The sequence below is a fragment of the Procambarus clarkii genome, unplaced genomic scaffold (assembly GCF_040958095.1).
Source record: "Procambarus clarkii isolate CNS0578487 unplaced genomic scaffold, FALCON_Pclarkii_2.0 HiC_scaffold_1458, whole genome shotgun sequence".
Taxonomy (NCBI): Eukaryota; Metazoa; Arthropoda; class Malacostraca; order Decapoda; family Cambaridae; genus Procambarus; species Procambarus clarkii.
Genome location: NW_027190486.1, coordinates 10,704 through 20,621, shown reverse-complemented (window position 1 = coordinate 20,621; position 9,918 = coordinate 10,704). Strand labels below are relative to the sequence as shown.

Below are 9,918 nucleotides of genomic sequence, written 5' to 3'. Positions count from 1 at the left end.
ATAATGTTTTTGTTTTGTTTTGTTTTGTTTCGTTGTTTTTTGTTTGAATGGCTGGCTCCACGGGAAATTCACGGAGTTGTGTGGAATAAGGCCTGGTAAAATGAATTAATATGTATGTCATGTTTAAAACAAACTCGCTTAATATAGATATGTGTGAGGCTTTATACAAAAACAAACAACCAAAACAAAAACATTGTGTATATATATATATATATATATAGCTTAATCCGGGTTTGAACTCGCAACTCCAAGAATACGCATCACTTATATACACTTACCACTGGACCACTGCTGCAGGACACTAGCTTGATGCTGAGGTATCAATTTAATGACGTAAATGCCATTTCCACAAATAAATGATAATTAAAAAGTATTTGTATGTACAAATCTTTTCTGTTTAAAAGGCTACAATATCAGTTACTGATATAATTGTGTTAATGTTTCTATACCCACAAGAAGGCATATTTTTGCTTATATGTAAAGGGTACGGAGAAGGAATCCACAGACCATCATTCCCCTCCCCTTCCCTCCCCCCCCCCCCCCCCCCCCCCCCCCCCCCCCCCCCCCCCCCCCCCACTACCACCACTCCCACCACCACCACCACCACACCACCACAATCACCACCAATCACCACCACCAATCACCACCACCACATCTAACCGAAAACCCCCTAACACATCAACCCTCCCCCCAATCAACAGGCGAAATAATAACCCTCAAATGCCTGCCTGCCTGCCTGCCTGCAAGCCAATACTAACGGTCTTCTCAGAAAGAAAATCTCTTTGTATCTGTATTACTTGATGAAATGTATGATTCTAATAATGAAAATAAATTTTGATGTCGGTTGTATGAGCATAATGACCAATATGCACATGATATGAATGAATTAAATAGTGTAGTTTTAAGTAATTAGGTTGTAGACACATTAAGCGGATATGATATTTGACGCGTCCAGAACTGGTGATTTTTGGTTTAGTTTTAAATGCACCACCACCACCACCACCACCACCACCATTGCTTCCCCAGAGCCTAATTAAGGACCGGTAAAAGGAGTCAATATGTATGTCATCTATAAAACCAAAGAATGAATAAAAAAACACACACAAACCTACATAATAGTATTAGGAAGATTGTATGGCAAAAAAAAAAAAGTATTATTCCCATTGGGTCGTTTGAACTCGCGACTTCCAAAACACCAGCCACACACCTTACAACCCAGCCACCATAGAGTTGGTATAATTGTGCAACTTTAGTTATAAAAGTAAAGTTTTCTCACATTGTATTGATAACTTAAAGGATTTTTTTTTTTTTTGCATGTACAAATCTTATTGTCTGTTCTATGAAAAGGCTTGATGTAAATTATGTATTTTTTGAATGATTGAATTGTAGGCACATTAAGCGGATTCGATATTTGATATATCCAGAAAAGGCGATTTATGTTCAGTTTTAAAATGCATCACCGTTAACGCTAAAGGACTGGTAAAATGACTCGATGTTTGTCATTTTTAAAATAAACACTAAAACAAGGCCCTTAACATATATAATGTTTGAATATAAATTGAATGCATATAAATACAAAGTGGGAGTGGCTGGCTGGCTGGGCGCTGGCTGGCTGGCTGGCTGGCTGGCTGGCTGGCTGGCTGGCTGGCTGGCTGGCTGGCTGGCTGCCTGCCTGCCTGCCTGCCTGCCTGCCTGCCTGCCTGCCTGCCTGCCTGCCTGCCTGCCTGCTGCCTGCCTGCCTGCCTGCCTGCCTGCCTGCCTGCCTGCCTGCCTGCCTGCCTGCCTGCCTGCCTGCCTGCCTGCTGCCTGTCTGGCTGCCTGGCTGCCTGGCTGCCTGCCTGCCTGCCTGCCTGCCTTGCCTTGCCTTGCCTTGCCTTGCCTTGCCTTGCCTTGCCTTGCCTTGCCTTGCCTTGCCTTGCCCTGCCCTGCCTTGGCTGCAGCTGGCTGGCTGGCTGGCTGGCTGGCTGGCCGTAAATCAACTCTTAACAACACCACACCACACCACACCATCACTCATCACCCATCACCCACCACCGGCCCCAGTCTCCCAGCCTCTCTTATATACCCGAGCAGGCCCTTTAAATTATTTGAATTGTTGCACTTCGGCCAATGGCAGGCACGATCGCTGCTGCTCAAACATATTCTGGTTCACAAGTATATATATATATATATATATATATATATATATATATATATATATATATATATATATATATATATATATATATATATATATATATATATATATATTCATGAAACACATTAAAACCTTGATCATTTATTCATTCATTACGTCTAGTGAAGAATTGCTTTTGTTCATTTGTATGATTAAAAATGGATAGAATATGAATTCCTCGCTTAAAGTAAAATATAAAATATATATTGGATTTATATGATTGGTTAATATTCCAAGTGATGCTGAATATCCCCTATAATTTTGTTTTGTTTGTTTGTTATGTACACATTCCAAATGAAATCAATATAAATGTTATTATTAATGTTTGAAAGTTGATTGTCTACTTGAATCTCTCTATTAAAGTGTGTGTGGCTCCGGATGGAGCCTGGTTATGGTATTTGTCGCGGTGGGTGGCAGAAGTGCTTACTTCTTCTCTGTCTTCTTTGGCAAAAGAACTGCCTGAATGTTTGGAAGAACACCTCCCTGTGCAATGGTTACGCCAGACAGAAGTTTGTTGAGTTCTTCGTCGTTGCGGATGGCCAACTGCAAGTGACGTGGGATGATACGGGTCTTCTTGTTGTCACGTGCGGCGTTACCGGCGAGCTCGAGAACTTCGGCAGCGAGGTATTCCATGACGGCTGCCAGGTAGACAGGAGCGCCAGCACCGACGCGTTCGGCGTAGTTGCCCTTACGCAGCAGACGGTGAATTCTGCCCACGGGGAACTGAAGTCCGGCCCTGCTGGAGCGAGACTTTGACTTGCCCTTCACTTTGCCTCCCTTGCCGCGTCCTGACATTGCTGCTGCTGTTGTGGGTTTGTGGTGTTTTAATGCCGGCCCGCAGATCGAGCTTCGTGTTATATACCCCGCTCAGGATCAAGGGAGTCCGCCACTGACCAATCAGCGCGCTCCGCCACGCGACCCGCTCTGAGCTGAGTCGCGAGCGGGATATAAAAGGAAAGCTCGACTCGCGCAAAAGTTCATTATTGTATCGCAACGCCAGCCAGCACGAGCATCATCATGCCACCCAAGGCATCTGGAAAGGCTGCCAAGAAGGCCGGAAAGGCCCAGAAGGCCATTGCCAAGGGCGATAAGAAAAAGAAGCGCAGGAGGAAGGAGAGCTACAGCATCTACATCTACAAAGTGCTGAAGCAGGTCCACCCCGACACTGGTATCTCTTCCAAAGCCATGTCGATCATGAACTCGTTCGTGAACGACATCTTCGAGCGCATCGCCGCCGAGGCTTCTCGCCTGGCCCACTACAACAAGCGTTCCACCATTACCAGTCGGGAGATCCAGACGGCTGTAAGGCTCCTGTTGCCCGGAGAACTGGCCAAGCACGCCGTCTCTGAGGGCACTAAGGCCGTCACCAAGTACACCTCCTCCAAGTAAACGGCTTACTTACTGCCCTGTGGTGGTGGCTTGGCCTCAAACCAACAAACTCGGCTCCATTGGAGCCACACTTTAATTTCTAAAGAGATTGTGAGTGTTAGACACCAATACTATTATAACAAAAACCTCTGTCACTGAAAGCAAATAGCTATAAAATGAGAATATTTATGAAACTGTCTGTGTGTGTTTCTCTCTCTCAGTCTCTGTCTGTCTGTCTGTCTGTCTGTCTGTCTGTCTGTCTGTCTGTCTGTCTGTCTGTCTGTCTGTCTGTCTGTCTGTGTCTGTCTGTCTGTGTCTCTCTCTCTCTCTCTCTCTCTCTCTCTCTCTCTCTCTCTCTCTCTCTCTCTCTCTCTCTCTCTCTCTCTCTCTCTCTCTCTCTCTCTCAACACATATAAGCACTCGGTATCTTTTTTCTAGAGATTAGAGATTCATTGTTATGTTCCACATTAGGATTACTATGCAGGCCACCCTCTTAGGTTTGAAAATGTCAAGAAAACGGTTAATTTAAAATGTCATCTCCTAACTTAACAGATTAAGCCAGAGGACCGAAAACAGAATAAAACAGGACTGGACAGTATGTCACTTATACAAGCTGCTTTTATTTCTAGTACAGTATGACAATTTTTATTTTGGGGGGGTGGGGGGGGTGGGTGATCCTTGACAGTGCATAAGAGCGAAAAGCGACGGCGTTTTGTTTGTAAGAGAACAGGTTGTACTACAAATGACTTGATTTATTGATATCACGTGTATGTATGACACCTAAATTAGTGTATTTGTTTATTTATTTATTTATTTATTTATTATATGTGTAGATGAAGGTTAATTCATATGACTGATGCTAGGAATGTCTGAAATCTCCTTAGAAGGATATTTTGGCCCTGAGAAGGGCCGAGTTTGGTGTATACTAGGGTGGTCGATTTAGCTTATGCACGCTCTCCACGGATACGGCGAGCAAGCTGAATGTCCTTTGGCATGATGGTGACACGCTTGGCGTGGATGGCACAGAGGTTAGTGTCCTCGAAGAGACCGACCAGGTAAGCCTCGGATGCCTCCTGTAAAGCCATGACGGCAGACGACTGGAAGCGAAGATCGGTCTTGAAGTCCTGGGCAATCTCGCGCACCAGACGCTGGAAGGGAAGTTTCCTGATGAGCAACTCGGTGCTCTTCTGGTAACGACGGATCTCACGCAGGGCGACCGTTCCGGGCCTGTAACGGTGAGGCTTCTTCACACCCCCTGTGGCAGGAGCAGACTTGCGTGCTGCCTTGGTGGCCAGCTGCTTACGAGGAGCCTTGCCTCCCGTGGACTTGCGAGCAGTCTGCTTGGTGCGAGCCATGGTGAACAACTGTGGTTTGTGATGGCCGGCGCCGAAAAATTTTTGCTTATATACGCCGTCTCGAGGCGCTTGCTCGAGCGCCATTGGCTGCTCGACTCGCCTACGTCACCCCGTTGCCCCTCCCCTCCTTCCTCTGGCTGCAGCCAACAGGCGGCTCACCTCAATCACTATTATCGCTGATTTTGCTCTATTTTTTGGATTTGTGCAAAAGTCATTTCACAGGGACGTGAAACAGACGAGTAGGCAACTGCAGTTTTGAAAGCGTTGTGAGAAAGCCGTGTCTATTCGACCACAAGCGTAAAGTAAGGGCAGGCAGGAGTTGCAATGCTACTAGTACGTCCGCTTGATGGGATATAGTCGGGAAATCGTGCGGGCATTCGTCAATTCGATTCACACAACTACAACACCATGACTGGACGCGGCAAGGGAGGCAAGGGACTCGGAAAGGGTGGCGCCAAGCGTCATCGTAAGGTGCTACGTGACAACATCCAGGGCATCACCAAGCCCGCTATTCGTCGCTTAGCTCGTCGTGGCGGCGTCAAGCGTATTTCGGGTCTCATCTACGAAGAGACCCGTGGCGTCCTGAAGGTGTTCCTCGAGAACGTCATCCGTGATGCTGTAACCTACACGGAACACGCCAAGAGGAAGACCGTCACTGCCATGGACGTGGTGTACGCTCTGAAGCGCCAGGGTCGTACCCTCTACGGATTCGGCGGATAAGAGCTTGGCTAATCCATCGATTCCACCCACCACCACCTCAAAACGGGACCTAATTAGGTCCCTATACTTTTTTACTGAAGGGCTTAATAGACGATAACATAAATTGTTTTGATATCAGCTAGCACATTGGGTCTTATGAAATCTATTTTTTATCCTCGCATGCTTAAAGGGACTCTGATTGGGGGGGGGGGGGGGGAAGGTTTGTTACGTTATATACTAGCAGAGCAGGATCATTGGGGGGGGGGGGGGGGTGTGAGGGGGAGAGAGAGAGAGAGAGATCTTTCCCAACTCTTCCTTTTTACATGAGTGAGCTACCCGTTTTATTCATTTTATCCTTCTCAGAGCTGTTTTGATAGTATCCAAATGATGGTAAATGAAAAGGGAGGACACGAATATCTACCCAGAATTCAGGACTGGCAATCGATATGCATGTTTGAGTGAGAATCTTTTTCTCTCTCAACTTAGGTATACGTTTATGTCGTACCTAAAAGCGAGAACCACACTATTGGGACAAGTATGCAAGGCCCAATTTTCCTAACAAGCACAGTTAATTTTGTTATTTTCGAACATTTCTTTCCAAATTGGTTTATCCAATTAACAGTATTATATTAAGATCATGAATTGCTGGGTTAGGTTAGGTTAGCTTAGCTTAGGTTAGGTTAGGTTAGCTTAGCTTAGCTTGGGTTAGCTTAGGTTAGGTTAGGTTAGCTTAGCTTGGGTTAGCATAGGTTAGGTTAGGTTTGATTACATTTCTATGTTAGATTTAACTCAAATTCAAAACAATTGCCAGTCATTCGGCTTGTTAGTCAACTTGCCTCTAATAGGGGCAATTTGTCTAACAAGACTATTTAGTTTTGTGTGTATATATATATATATATATATATATATATATATATATATATATATATATATATATATATATATATATATATATATATATATTATTATTATTATAGCTTCAAGACTCTGAACCAATATAGAAGCATCAAGAGGAAGTGCTTGTGTTATGGGCCAATAGGCCTTCTGCAGTTACTTCCATTCTTATGTTTTTATTCCCATTGGTTCGTGTTTTATCTTGTGTAAATGTCAATCACCTTACCCAAAACTTTGGTACCATATCACCTCACCCATTATATATATATATATATATATATAATATATATATATATATATATATATATATATATATATGTATATTATATATATATATATAATATAGATGTATATTATATATATATAATATATATATATATATATAATATATATATATATATATATATATATATATAATATAGATGTATATTATATATATATATATATATATATATATATATATATATATATATATATATATATATATATATATATAATATACAGAGTAAATCTACCCCAAAAGTAATGATTTATTTGTCTACAAAACTAAACTCTTTTTTGGAATCATATGAGGCCCCTCCACTGAGGGGGGAGGCCTGGATGTTTATTGTCATGTGTATTCATGCTGCTTGCATGTCGTCGTTTATTTTGCCTTTGTTGTTTTTTTGACAGCTTTCTTTGCCTTGGGTGGTTTGGGAGATTTTGAAGCTCTCTTTATTTTGGGCTTTTTGTTCCCAACAACAAGCTGCTGCTGCTGCTGCTGCTTCTTTTTCAAGGCTGTAGGTGGTTTGTTGCTTGTGGCGGCTTTCTTGGGAGTTACCACGGCCTTCTTTGCTGCTGTAGATGGTTTCTTGGTTGTGGTGGCTTTCTTGGGAGTTAGAACGGCCCTCTTCTCTGCTACGGCCAGCTTGAATGATCCACTAGCTCCACTTCCCTTGGTCTGAACAAGAATGCCGTCAGCCACTGCTTTCTTGAGAAATCTTCGGATGTAAATGGCGATCTTGGCAGCCTCGACTTTGTTGTTGGCAACAACGTACTTCTTGATTGCTTGTAGAGACGAGCCCTTACGGTCTTTGAGTGCTGCGACCGCGGCTAGAACCATTTGACTAGTTTTCGGGTGAGCAACCTGGACGCGAGGTTTCCTGGTGGTGGCCACCACAGCAGCAGCAGCCGCAGCCTTCTTGGTAGGCTTTGCTTCTACCATGATGATGATGAACCAACCAAGGTGATGAGAGACGCTCAGACAGTCACGGGGGAATGATGCTGCCGCCGCTTGAGCCGAACCTATTTATGTGCCGGCACGGTACAGAAGCTGCAACCTGGCAACTCGTCCACCAATCACGACGGTTGGTTTTACGGCTCCGAAACCTGGATCCCATATCTTCTCTAAAATAGAAGCATTTGTTCATGTTCTTTGTAAAAGTATCATAAAGCAGGACAGATGAGACAAATATCATAAAAACTGAAGAGCAGATGAGCACACACATGTTTGTATTACAAAAGAAAATCCACAAATTCATTAGAAATTGGCAGGGCAGGCTGAGGAAGTAGGTAGATGTAAAATGTCTGTAAATGGCGAAAGAACATAAACCCAAGACTGAATAAACGATGTTAAATATCCATGCCAAGGAGACAAAAATATGTTAGGATACAATTACCATTAAGACACCACAAGCAGGTCCGTATCCTGCCGCGATGACTTAAAAGAGTTGGTTATTAGCCACAATGTGTAGGCAGTCTCATGCCAACGGCCATACCACGTTGAGAACACCGCTTCTCGTCCGATCAGCGAAGTTAAGCAACGTTGGGTTTGGTTAGTACTTGGATGGGTGACCGCCTGGGAACACCAAATGCTGTTGGCAATAATGTTTTTTGTTTTGTTTTGTTTTGTTTCGTTTGTTTTTGTTTGAATGGCTGGCTCCACGGGAAATTCACGGAGTTGTGTGGAATAAGGCCTGGTAAAATGAATTAATATGTATGTCATGTTTAAAACAAACTCGCTTAATATAGATATTGTGTGAGGCTTTATACAAAAACAAACAACCAAAACAAAACATGTATATATATATATATATATATAGCTTAATCCGGGTTTGAACTCGCAACTCCAAGAATACGCATCACTTATATACACTTTACCACTGGACCACTGCTGCAGGACACTAGCTTGATGCTGAGGTATCAATTTAATGACGTAAATGCCATTTCCACAAATAAATGATAATTAAAAAGTATTTGTATGTACAAATCTTTTCTGTTTAAAAGGCTACAATATCAGTTACTGATATAATTTGTGTTAATGTTTCTATACCCACAAGAAGGCATATTTTTGCTTATATGTAAAGGGTACGGAGAAGGAATCCACAGACCATCATTCCCCTCCCCTTCCCTCCCCCCCCCCCCCCCCCCCACCCCCAACTCCCACCTACACACCACCACCACCACCACCACCACCACCAATCACCACCAATCACCACCAATCACCACCACCAATCACCACCACCACATCTAACCGAAAACCCCCTAACACATCAACCCTCCCCCCAATCAACAGGCGAAATAATAACCCTCAAATGCCTGCCTGCCTGCCTGCCTGCAAGCCAATACTAACGGTCTTCTCAGAAAGAAAATCTCTTTGTATCTGTATTACTTGATGAAATGTATGATTCTAATAATGAAAATAAATTTTGATGTCGGTTGTATGAGCATAATGACCAATATGCACATGATATGAATGAATTAAATAGTGTAGTTTTAAGTAATTAGGTTGTAGACACATTAAGCGGATATGATATTTGACGCGTCCAGAACTGGTGATTTTTGGTTTAGTTTTAAATGCACCACCACCACCACCACCACCACCACCATTGCTTCCCCAGAGCCTAATTAAGGACCGGTAAAAGGAGTCAATATGTATGTCATCTATAAAACCAAAGAATGAATAAAAAAACACACACAAACCTACATAATAGTATTAGGAAGATTGTATGGCAAAAAAAAAAAAGTATTATTCCCATTGGGTCGTTTGAACTCGCGACTTCCAAAACACCAGCCACACACCTTACAACCCAGCCACCATAGAGTTGGTATAATTGTGCAACTTTAGTTATAAAAGTAAAGTTTTCTCACATTGTATTGATAACTTAAAGGATTTTTTTTTTTTTTTGCATGTACAAATCTTATTGTCTGTTCTATGAAAAGGCTTGATGTAAATTATGTATTTTTTGAATGATTGAATTGTAGGCACATTAAGCGGATTCGATATTTGATATATCCAGAAAAGGCGATTTATGTTCAGTTTTAAAATGCATCACCGTTAACGCTAAAGGACTGGTAAAATGACTCGATGTTTGTCATTTTTAAAATAAACACTAAAACAAGGCCCTTAACATATATAATGTTTGAATATAAATTGAATGCATATAA

General features: G+C 42.6%; 1 non-coding gene across 1 annotated transcript; it reads left to right on the top strand.

The window, feature by feature from the left end:
- The first annotated feature begins 8,235 nt into the window (after window positions 1-8,235).
- On the top strand, window positions 8,236-8,354 carry LOC138362206 (5S ribosomal RNA). Its single transcript, XR_011227488.1, has one exon. It is a non-coding gene; the product is annotated as a 5S ribosomal RNA (ribosomal RNA).
- The last annotated feature ends 1,564 nt before the right edge of the window (window positions 8,355-9,918 follow it).